The following is an 11011-nucleotide window of genomic DNA, read 5'->3' as shown; positions in this document are numbered from 1 at the left end:
TCGTCTCAGCTGACAAGTAAGGTAAGTTCAGGTGATTTTTCCCTTATAAATCTTTATGAATAGCTTAGTTTGCTGTTCTAAACATGTATTTTACGTAATGGTTCTTTGGAATAAATCATATGAACAGCATTCCAACAATCGGAGACATTCTGCAGTTTTCATCGAGGAAATTCGAATTTGTCTATCGACACATTTGTTATACAATTAAGATAAATGGCTCTTTAATTTTCTGTGCAGTTAAGAACATGAAGAAATATGTTATTTCATTTGCATTTAGAATCAAGTTGTTTTACAATACATTCAAGAGAAATTTGCTTAATACTTTCATTCAATTATAGAACTCTGGGGCTAAATTGGAAGGGGGGCTTCATCCTGCTCTATACAGATAAATTACAACACCTACTGCATTATATTTTTGCAATTTAAATTAAACGTATCATTTATGTACATTTTTTTTTTCTTTTTAGTACCACGTAACAGTAATTTGTGTGTACTGAACCATCAACATATTAAACTGCAGATCCATACCGGCCAAGACTGGTGATAGATATGTATAGGTAGGTTTTCTTTTACTTCTTGTAATTTTGGGCAAATACATTAAACTTGAATTTTAATTATGTCTTTTTATGAAAAGATGCTTTTTATACATGTATTCATATTAATTTAAAAAAAGGTAATTAGTAGCAAACAATGTTTGTGTAACTTCTTGTATTGAAAATAATATAGTTTCTTGAAAATTTAAATATACATGTACATGTATTCTTTTATATTATTTGTAGATACACATATATATGACTATAGTCTGTCCCACGACCGGAACGTCACTACTTTTTGCAAGATATCTCAAAATATATAAATACCTTGGCTTTCAACCTAGGTTCGATCGTTAGATTGATTTTTTTCCAATCTTCCTGCATTTATACGAACCCTCGAGGTCAACCAGTGTATTGACACGGCGGCAAATTCAAAGTCTACGGGGATTTAACATGGTAAACTCGTCCATTAGCGTCGAGATTACGGGGCGGAGAACCAGTTTTTGAAGGGAGTAGTCGTTCTTTCCAAAGTAAAATTCCGAAAAATCTTAGAAAATCAAAGGACGTAATTTAAAGTGTTTTTATTAATAATGTGAGTATTTATTTGAATTAAAATATATTTTAACACTGTATAACGAGTTTTGTCATAAACGCCGAGAAAATAGTCCGCGGCCGAGTATAATGCAGTACAAGTTGTGGATACAGATGTTGAAATGGCCATGATGATGCAAGAATGTGTTTTTAAAAACGTAAGTTGTTTGTTTTATTTATTTTTTGCTGCTGTTGTTTTACTACCTAATGTACACACACGAAAGAAGTGTTTCCAAATTGTAAGAATATGCCAAAACGCGTGGTATATGTATATCTGGCATTTTAACAGTACCCCATATACAGAAGTATGTGTTTAAAAAAACGTAAAAAGGTACATATGACACAATCAGCTGATTAAACAATTAGTAGAAAAGCATTAAAATAACACCAAGATTACATAAAGAAAATAACAGCTGGCAAAAACATTATTTTCAATATATGAAAGTCTCTACTTTCTCTTTCAACATTTCATGCTTTTGACAGTGAATCACAATCTACATGATGTAAAATGCATTTTCTTTTTACATTTATTTGTAGTGTCAACACCCTGGGGAATCAATATAGAGTTTTCTATATCATGTATATATAACACATATTTTTGGCATTATTATTATTTTTTTTTTTTTTGAATTTTTATTGAAAAATGTGTATTTTTTTTTTTTTTTTTTACAAGTTCTAACATCTAAAATATACCTTTAGCCCAAAGTTTTGTCAATTTTACAGGACTGAGTTCTAAGGGTCATTTATGTACATATATTGATGTATAGACTACTATCTTGGTAGATGAATATACAGAGTGTTTCAGCAATCATGTACGTCCTGACTTTCCAGTTTAAATAAAAACAGAAGCAAAAGAGGAAAAAGGGAAAAAATAAAGAACAAGTCATGTCTATATAATTTCATCAGTATAAATGTTAAGATAAAACTGAATCATTTATTCTGAATACAGACATTTTTCAAAAAAAAAAAAAAATTGACATCAGAGGCAATTTTCCAATTAATGCTATGTGCCACATTCAGTGTTCCAAATTGCTGTGTTGTGTTTCTCAGGCAGCAGCTTCATTTTGTCTCCAAGTTCCCATACTGCTCAAATGTGGACTTAATTTGAAAAATCTGTTTCCTAGTACACTGTAGGGTGTCATCTGAGTATTTCTTTTTTCAAAACTCTATTCACTGGTATATGCAATTTTTTGTTTATAGTTTAGTGCAACAATATTCATATAGAGATCTTTTAACACCCATATGAAAGAATAGTTTTTCTATTGTAATAAAAAATATATGGTAATTGTATCCATAGCATAATATATATTTTCTGCCGGGAAACCTACTGTGAAAGAGAGTTATGTAAATATTTTTTTATTCAACAAAAATTTTAACTTCTAAATTCAGAACATTTTCAAATTTGATGAAATAGATGCCCTGTATTTACAGGTATGGCACATTCTCTTGATTCAGCTATGTAGCTTGATTTAGCGATGAGGGTAGCAGATCAGAAATCATGGCTATAAAGCAAAAATGATTTACATAATAAACCAGTCAGACTATTATAATTAAGGAATGAATTTAATAGCTACCCATTTTATACGGTATAAACTGGGTTTGGGCAGTTTACGCTTTATAAACCGCTAAGCAGTTTATAAAAAAGGTAAACTGTCCCAACCCAATTTATACCATATAAATTGGGTAGCTATTAAATTCATTCCTTATAATTTAATTTTCATTCATTTGGTGTAAGGCCAAATAAAAAAATATGTGTGGTTCCGGTTACCCCACCTTCCCTATTTTATACCCCCGACCCTAAACTTTTTTTTGGCAATTTTCATATTTTTTCCGGAATTTTCCCCGATTTCCATCAATGGCTCCAGTTTAAGTTTTAGTTTCAGCAATGACGGCCTCCTTGCAAAACATAGTGCAAGTGTTCAATAGTGTTAAATCCAAAGCAAGCTAGCATGTAGGTGTTCCCTACCAATATTGACTAGTATATTATCACGCCACATCTAAATGCCATTTGCAAAGCAGTGATAGGTATTATTTAGAAAAAATTAAGAAAATCATTTTGTTATTTTAAAAAAAAAAAAAAAAATTCCCTACCTACCTACCCTAATTTTTTTGGAAGTGTAACCGGAACCACACATATTTTTTTGTTTGGCTTAAGAAAAAAAGATGATTGCCCTTAAAAAATGACTTCTATTTTTACGAAATTTGAATGTAACATCAGGCAGATTGATATGTTTTTGACACAAGTCATTGTGATGTAGGCAACCCATTTTATATGATATAAAGTAAATTTTTTATCCAATCAAATACAGCGTTACAACCAAAATTAAATTATTGTCTAATATCTTCAAATTATACTGTCTTTTAAATATTGAACAATCAAAATGAAACTTTTAAGCTTAGCACACTTCATGTCCACATTTTACAATCTTTTTCTAATCTCTCATGTATTTTTTTTTTCTGTCCCTCAGCAAACTCAGTGCTTTCATTTTTCTCTTTCAATCATGAGATTTTGACTATAAAATTTACAAGTCATTTTTCTTTGTTCAAAGTTAAAAAAAAAAATTAATTTCAAGAAACATAATACTATGTAACTTACACAATACATGTACACACAAAAAAGTAATATATCCTGGTACAAAAACCTTATATATTTTTGTATATCATGATACATAACATTTTAAGCTGTGTCATTTTTTTTAGTTTTATCTTCCTATTGCAGTCCTAGCTATTTAAAAGACAAGTCATTGATCAAAGAAATGTAATAATAACCAAAGCAAAAATATTTGATGATGCCTTTATTAATTACTAAATAACATTTTTGAAGGTATAATTAATTGGAGTGCAAAGTTATGATGACCAGACAGTGTGACTTTAAGACATGCATGCAAGTAGAAGACTATCTACTCAATTTTTCAGAATAATGTGATTGAAATTCATTTGATGGTGGACTAAACATTCAGGTTTCAGGACATTCTTCTAGACTACAGCTAGTAAGTATTTATATAAATGAAAAAGGTTTTACTCTTCCCATGTATTCTTCAGGTTGGAACCTGAAATTGAAAAATTGACTATATACATGCATTTTTAATGTGTATCAATTCATGTTAACATGTAATGCAAGTTCAAGTATAATCATTTGAATTTTCATTATTCCTTTAAATTTCACTTTGCACAGACTTGAAAGTATTTTCATGCACCAGAATCTTTATGATGGATTAAAATGTGTTTCATCATCATCTTTTTTTTCAGGCTCAAAGTATTGGCTGAACGAAAGATTACCTGGTAGTCTGCCAATGGGTTGATCATTGGATGAGCCAGACCCCAACCATTTACTACAGAAGTTTAAGTGGAGACAAACATAAACACTCTTTCTCAATCTTCATTCATGACTTGTTTCTCACTATGGATTCTGAGTCATGACTTCTTTTTTTCAAAAGCATGGACACCAGCAGCATTGGGCACTCAATTTTCATAATCATTTATTCTTCTAAATTTGATCTGATATCTTTAAATAAAGGAAAGACAATTCATTAATCGTTTGCAATATTTCCTGTAATCTCACTAAATGTGTTTAAAGTTTGAAGCAATTCTATTTGATAATTTTAAAAAAATCATATACCTGTATCTTGCTGTTAAACAAGCAGTAATAAAATTTTGAAAACAGTTATCTGAGTTTGATTAATTACTTTGCCCATTTTAGACAGGTAGCTTACAAAAACTGATTGACATCTACTGTGGAATCATCATTGTTTGTGGAGGACCAGCATTCTTGGATTTTATCACATGGATCAGCTATACCCATAAATTTATATTTCCACAAATGCTTATTTTAACATTTTAATCAATCCATTAATTCCTTTGATTGTATTTTGGTTAACCTTATTTATGTCCTGTCCACAAAACAGCAAAACTATATGCCTGCCCACAAACACTGACCTCCACAAATTAAAATGATTCCATAGTATTATGCAATTTAGAAAAAATGTATATCAGGAAGCCATATGTACCAGGGAATGGAATAATGAATAAACATACTTTGAAAATTTACAAATACATGAGGAAAAACATTTTGCTTGACTGGGAATCAAACCCAGGACCTCTGCATTGCAAATACTTGTATACTAATGAGGTATTCTAACAACTAAGCTGCCCAGACTGCTCATGTATCTACAGTCCATATAGCAAAAATTACTTAGGATGTTATCTGCAGCTACTTATGGCTGAATTTATTTTATGTACTTGTTTGTTTGTGCTTGTCTATATTCAGTATGGTGTTTTTAAAATTTTAGGTGATTTTTTTTCTTGAATTGCCTGCATTTCTTGAGAGACTTCTTGAATTATAGGGTAAAAATGACCATTTTCAAAGTATGTTGTGTCTTCACCGGGTAGCTATTTTGGTATCCTGGCCCCAGGATCATGAAACATCTTAAGCTTAAGTCAAAATCTTTATGTTGTACTGAAATGTTGTAGAAGTCAAGCAGGCCAAAATAAAACTATTTTACAATATTGTTTTACAAAAGTGTTGTTATTTGCAAAATTAGAGATTAACTCAATAAATGATAAACATTTTACTGGCAATTGAAAATATGACTTAAGTCAAAGTCTGTTTCATGATCCTGCAACCTGCAATTAAATTCTTGTTTAAGAATCAAACTAGCAGCTGGCTCTGACATGTATAGAAAGTGTCAATACATATACATGTATAATCTTTTCTTTTTTTATGTAAAACTATTGAACTTTCTACCAAAAGAAAAAAAATAAGGTGATAAAAAAAGAAAAGGTAAAATTTAAAATAAAAAGTAGTATAATCTTTTACACTTGTGTTATGTAGTTTTTCTGTGTAGGATTGAGTATTTAATTTTTGGCATTCTGTTATATTAAATATAACCAAGGGCCTGGATTTACCTAATGCCGATATTACAGGAAGTTTTCGAAGGGCAAGGTCAAATTCCATTGGTGACGTAGTTTGATGCAGACAACAATAGTTGTTTTGCACCGAGATTCAAAATATAACATTGATTGTGGATTTATGTGTTTAAAGTGTTGAAAGTCTAACAAAAACAGGATATACTGTGCAGTTACGGACATCAATTGTTCACATAGAAGTGATACGATGCCTCTTTTGACCGTGTTTATAACAAACTATAGGAAATTGGATTTATGTGGAAGGCTAAGGAGTAAGGTAAAGCAGCAATTAATTTTGATAATCTTAATAATATGACTACGTTTATTAGAAGTTAGATCTCTACGTTTTGGCAATAAAGCAGTCATGTCACTTGAGCTAAATTTGCAGTTGCCTCGATTGTTTTTAATATGATAATTACAATCTTAGGCTATATGAATTGAGTCATACCTCTTTTCTTTATGCAGTGTATAGGCTAGCTGTTTTTAAAAATCTCTGATCCCTTCTGTCTGGCCCTGGGTATGAAAGTTTTGTCGAAGACGTAATTTCTCCTATATATAGGCCTAAATATATACTAGGCAAGTTTCGGGCTTTATAGCTTTTTAGACGTTGATAAGCTCAGAGCATTCCCGAACTTGCGTGACGTCATTACCTCACTGACGGCAATGTACGGAAAATTACGAATAATGATGGATCCCCTTCCGAAGTGGCTGCCATTTTGACAATGTTAAATCCCCGTAGACTTTGAATTTGCCGCCGTGTCAATACACTGGTTGATCTCGAGGGTTCGTATAAATGCAGGAAGTTTGGAAAAAAATCAATCTACTGATCGAACCTAGGTTGAAAGCCAAGGTATTTATATATTTTGAGATATCTTACAAAAAGTAGTGACGTTCCGGTCGTGGGACAGACTATAATGCATGTATATTAAAAATGTATTAAATATTAATAGTATTTTAGATTGACGCATGCTCAGCTGACTGGGGACTATGAGTATGGAAAACCATTTTGCAGAATTAGGAATGTGCAGCTGAAAGTGGTACACTTCATTTACAAGCATTTCAAATTTATAATTGTCTATATATACTTTCTGTTTGTTTTAACGAAAAGGAAACCAGCAATCATACATAATGGAATTACTTATACAGATATATTTTATGTTTTCTAATGTCAAGGTCAAAGATCAAAGGCCAAGACTGATGTCAGCTTGAAAGAAACCACTCTGTGTATTGGATTTGCGAGATAAAAGATGATGAATTATTGCACCAGTTTCAAGTCCAAAGGTCAGTACAGTAAAACACGGTTAATGTGAACATGCTTACAATGAATTGATGCTTATAGTGAATTGATTTTCATTGCCCTTGGTTTTAAATCACATTGTGAACTTAGAAGATATAACAAATAATGTTTGTAATGAAGTTAACAACTTGCATTGAATTTCATAATTTTTTTAATTTACATATATAAAGTAACAAGATGATAATCATACAAGTTTCTATTTGTATTGCTAATCATGTATTGTTTCTTCTTATTCGAAGATCGAAAAGCACCATTTAGGTCAAGGTCAACTCCAAATATTGGTTAAAACCTAATTTGTACCAACAACTGATTCCAGAAGAGGACACCCATAAAATAGCTAAACAGGTATAGTTTACCAATTTCAAGTTCAAAGGTTTGTACCGGTACATTTTGTTCAAACTGGAGTTTAAAATCAGATGGGGACTAGGCTGTGTATTGACCAAAATATTTCGATACGATACGATACAATATTTCATAATGCAATATGCGATATATTGGATTCTTTAACAAATCTATTAAAAAAGGTTTTGTAAATCATTTAATGCATGAATTTGATAAAAACTGGGTGTTTTATTACCAAATTGGAAGTTCATGTCTCACTCTCTTTACAAAGTACACTTCAAATTCAAATTTTTAATGACTGTAAAACTAACATGTTGAAAAAATAGTTGTCTATGTATTTTGCAGTAGTTATTAAGATGTGCTATCTCCTTCATGTTTATTTCATTATTGATCAGCTTTAATTCAAAACAGTGAAATATAATCTTTGGGGACTGAAATTCCCAACTTTTTCACAGAATTTTAAGAAAAACTCTCTGTCCAATACAAATTGGAAGTTAGTTTTTTGATACGATACATTCCTGAATATTGATACGTATTGATTAATCGATATATTGACACAGCCCTAATGGGGACCAAAATATTTTAAGAGAAAACGCTTTTTAAATATTTTTAGTCAATTTTTGCTCTAAACTTTTTGAAATATGCACTGAAATGAATTAATTTTTTTTTTCAGAGCTTGGCAATAAATGACACCTCTACTAGTTGCGGAATCACCGCTCATGTATTGAGAGTATTTTTGGTTTGGCCTAACAGATGTTGATGTGTAAAGAAAGAGATCTTCACTGAATTAGTTTTACATAGAAATGATAGAATTTGATCTTCTCAGATTAAGCTGTAAGCTTAAGAGAGCTTTTCTGATCATCCATTGTGCAGCATCTGTTTGTCTATATACTGTAATCATTTTAGACTTCTTCTTGAGAACCACTGGTTTCCCCCTTCCAAGAGTAGATTATCAAGAAGGGCAAAAATGGGGTGGATGAAGGGATTATTTAAAAATCTTCTCAAGAACATCTTGGCCAAAAAGATGAAAGGTTTATGACAAAGGATAGTGTGAATTCTGAATTTTTCAAATTGTGGCGCCCATGGGTAGGCTACAATTGATCATTGATTAATGAAGTTAAGAGAGTCTAACACATGTTCGTGCTTTCAATCACATTTCGCTTTCGCACAGCTTCCTTCATGGTTAAATTTTCAAATGTGGAGAACCCTGGGTAGCATAGGTCCAAGATAGGGATCTAACTTTAACATGGAAATATACAGGAATTTAAAGTTTTTTGATGTAGCATAGATTTTAAATTGATCATTAAATCAAAGGGGGTATGTTGGGGCTAAAATAAGAGGTCAGTTTGACATAGGAATTGATTAGTTGAGCATCCTCAGGGTAGTGCAAAATTAACTATATTTGAATCGTGGCCCTTAGGGTGGAATCATAATGGGGGATCCAAGTTTTGCTGGGGAAAAAAGAAAAAAAATCTTTAACAATCTTTTTTTGAAGAACACTAGGGCCAAGACTAATCACAATGCATTTGGCCAAATGTAAAAACAAAACAGGGGCAAATTGTTTTCATAAAAATGAAGAAATAATTTTTTTTTTATTTAAAGTATTCTGAGGAAAACATGACCAAAGTAACTCTGGTGAGCTATGTGGTTCATGTTTCTTTTTTTATTGTGTATGTGTATAGAGTATTTTTTTGTTTCTCGGGCAAATACTATGTAGCATGAAAAAAAAAACTTATTCTCGCATTTTAGTATTGTTTTTAATATCTTGAAAGGTCCTTGATACAAGAAAGCAATAAATTAGAGTACTGTTTGTCTGTGTTATAGATAATGTGCATTTTACATCTTGTACTACAATATTTTACTTTTTTGGTGGGGGTGGGTGGGATTTGCTGTTATTTACCTTTGCATATGTTATAAAAATCTGAAACTGAACTTTTAAAGAAATGCAAAAAGAGTTAAAGCATATATATATATATATATATATATATATATATATATATATATATATATATATATATATATATATATATATATATATATATATTGTGTTGTATTTTCTGAGAAAAGAGACAAATGTTAAGCATGTAGAGTTGTCAAAATAACTGCATGTAACAAGAGCCCCAAGGACCTTGAATGGATCTTCTGATAAATTGTACTACCTATCACTTCTATTTGAAGCCTCTTAGTATCCTATATAATTTAGATAAAGCCTTGAAATTCATAAAGTAGGTCAATTTGACCTACATTTTGGCTACCATACTCTGAGAACCCAAGATTCCTAAATTGACAAAGTTCAATTATTCTAAGCCCTTTATTATCTTAAATATTCAGAAATAAATTTTAAAAGGTAGGTCATGGTGATCTACTTTTTAATTGAAATACTTCAAGGACCCAAAATGCATTAACTGACAAAGGCTGATGATTCTAGGCCAATTAGTGTTTAAATATTTGAATATATCCATAAAATTCTAAAAGTAGGTCACAGAGACCACTTTAAATTTGACACACTTAGTCTGAGGACCAAAGATACATCAACTGTCAAAGTTTGATGATTCTTAGCCAGTTAGTACCTGAAATATTTAAATATAGCCATAAAATTTCAAAAGTGGGTCACAGTGACCTACTTTTCAGTTGACATTCTCATGGGACGCATGATGCATCAACTGACAAAGCTTGATTATCATAGGCCCTAAAGTGTCCAAAATATGCCTCTGAAACTATTTGAAAACAAATGTCTACAGAATTAAAAAAGTGGGTCACTGTGACCTATTTTTTAATGAATGTGTTTTAAGGTTCCAAGATGCATCAACTTACAAGGTTTGACGATTCTAATCCTCACAGTATCTTAAATAATGACCTAAAATGTTTTGGAAAATTTAAAAAAGTAGGCCAAGGTGACCTACTTTTGAGAGATGCATCAACTGACAAAGTTTGATGATCAAACTTTTTTGATGATCAATTTGAAAACGAATGCCTGCAAAATTTAAAAAGTAGGTCACTGACCTACTTTTGAGTCAACATGATATGAGGTCCTAAGGTGCATCAATTGACAAGATTTCATTATCCTAGTCCTTATAGTAAGCAAAGTATAAAAGTTTATCAAACAAAACATAATTTTTCAACTTTGAAGTGACCCCAAGACCACGCCCTTTGCCCCAGGGTGATGCCTTGAACAACTTTTAATCTACAACATATCCTCATCCTTGTATGTAAATTTGGCGATAATCTGCCCAATGGTTCTTGAGAAGATTTTTTAGCAACCAGTACTTTTGGTTTTATTTTCCTAGTTATCACCCCTTGTTTAAGGGTCACATCCCTTGTTTTAGTATAAAAGAGAGCCCTT

The 11011-nt window shown here is 31.3% G+C and overlaps 2 long non-coding RNA genes across 2 annotated transcripts; both read left to right on the top strand.

The window, feature by feature from the left end:
* Positions 1-1157: 1157 nt before the first annotated feature.
* Positions 1158-4706, top strand: LOC133176274 (uncharacterized). The gene is made up of 3 exons (XR_009719418.1): positions 1158-1282; positions 4041-4114; positions 4374-4706. It is a non-coding gene; the product is annotated as an uncharacterized LOC133176274 (long non-coding RNA).
* Positions 4707-6980: 2274 nt separating this feature from the next.
* Positions 6981-7666, top strand: LOC133176202 (uncharacterized). Its single transcript, XR_009719402.1, has 3 exons — positions 6981-7066; positions 7203-7310; positions 7566-7666. It is a non-coding gene; the product is annotated as an uncharacterized LOC133176202 (long non-coding RNA).
* Positions 7667-11011: the final 3345 nt, after the last annotated feature.

This window comes from Saccostrea echinata, unplaced genomic scaffold, assembly GCF_033153115.1.
Source record: "Saccostrea echinata isolate AGI-Se365-2 ecotype Australia unplaced genomic scaffold, CSIRO_AGI_Sech_v1 ptg000072l, whole genome shotgun sequence".
NCBI classification, from domain to species: domain Eukaryota; kingdom Metazoa; phylum Mollusca; class Bivalvia; order Ostreida; family Ostreidae; genus Saccostrea; species Saccostrea echinata.
This window is presented reverse-complemented; position numbering and strand designations above follow the sequence as displayed.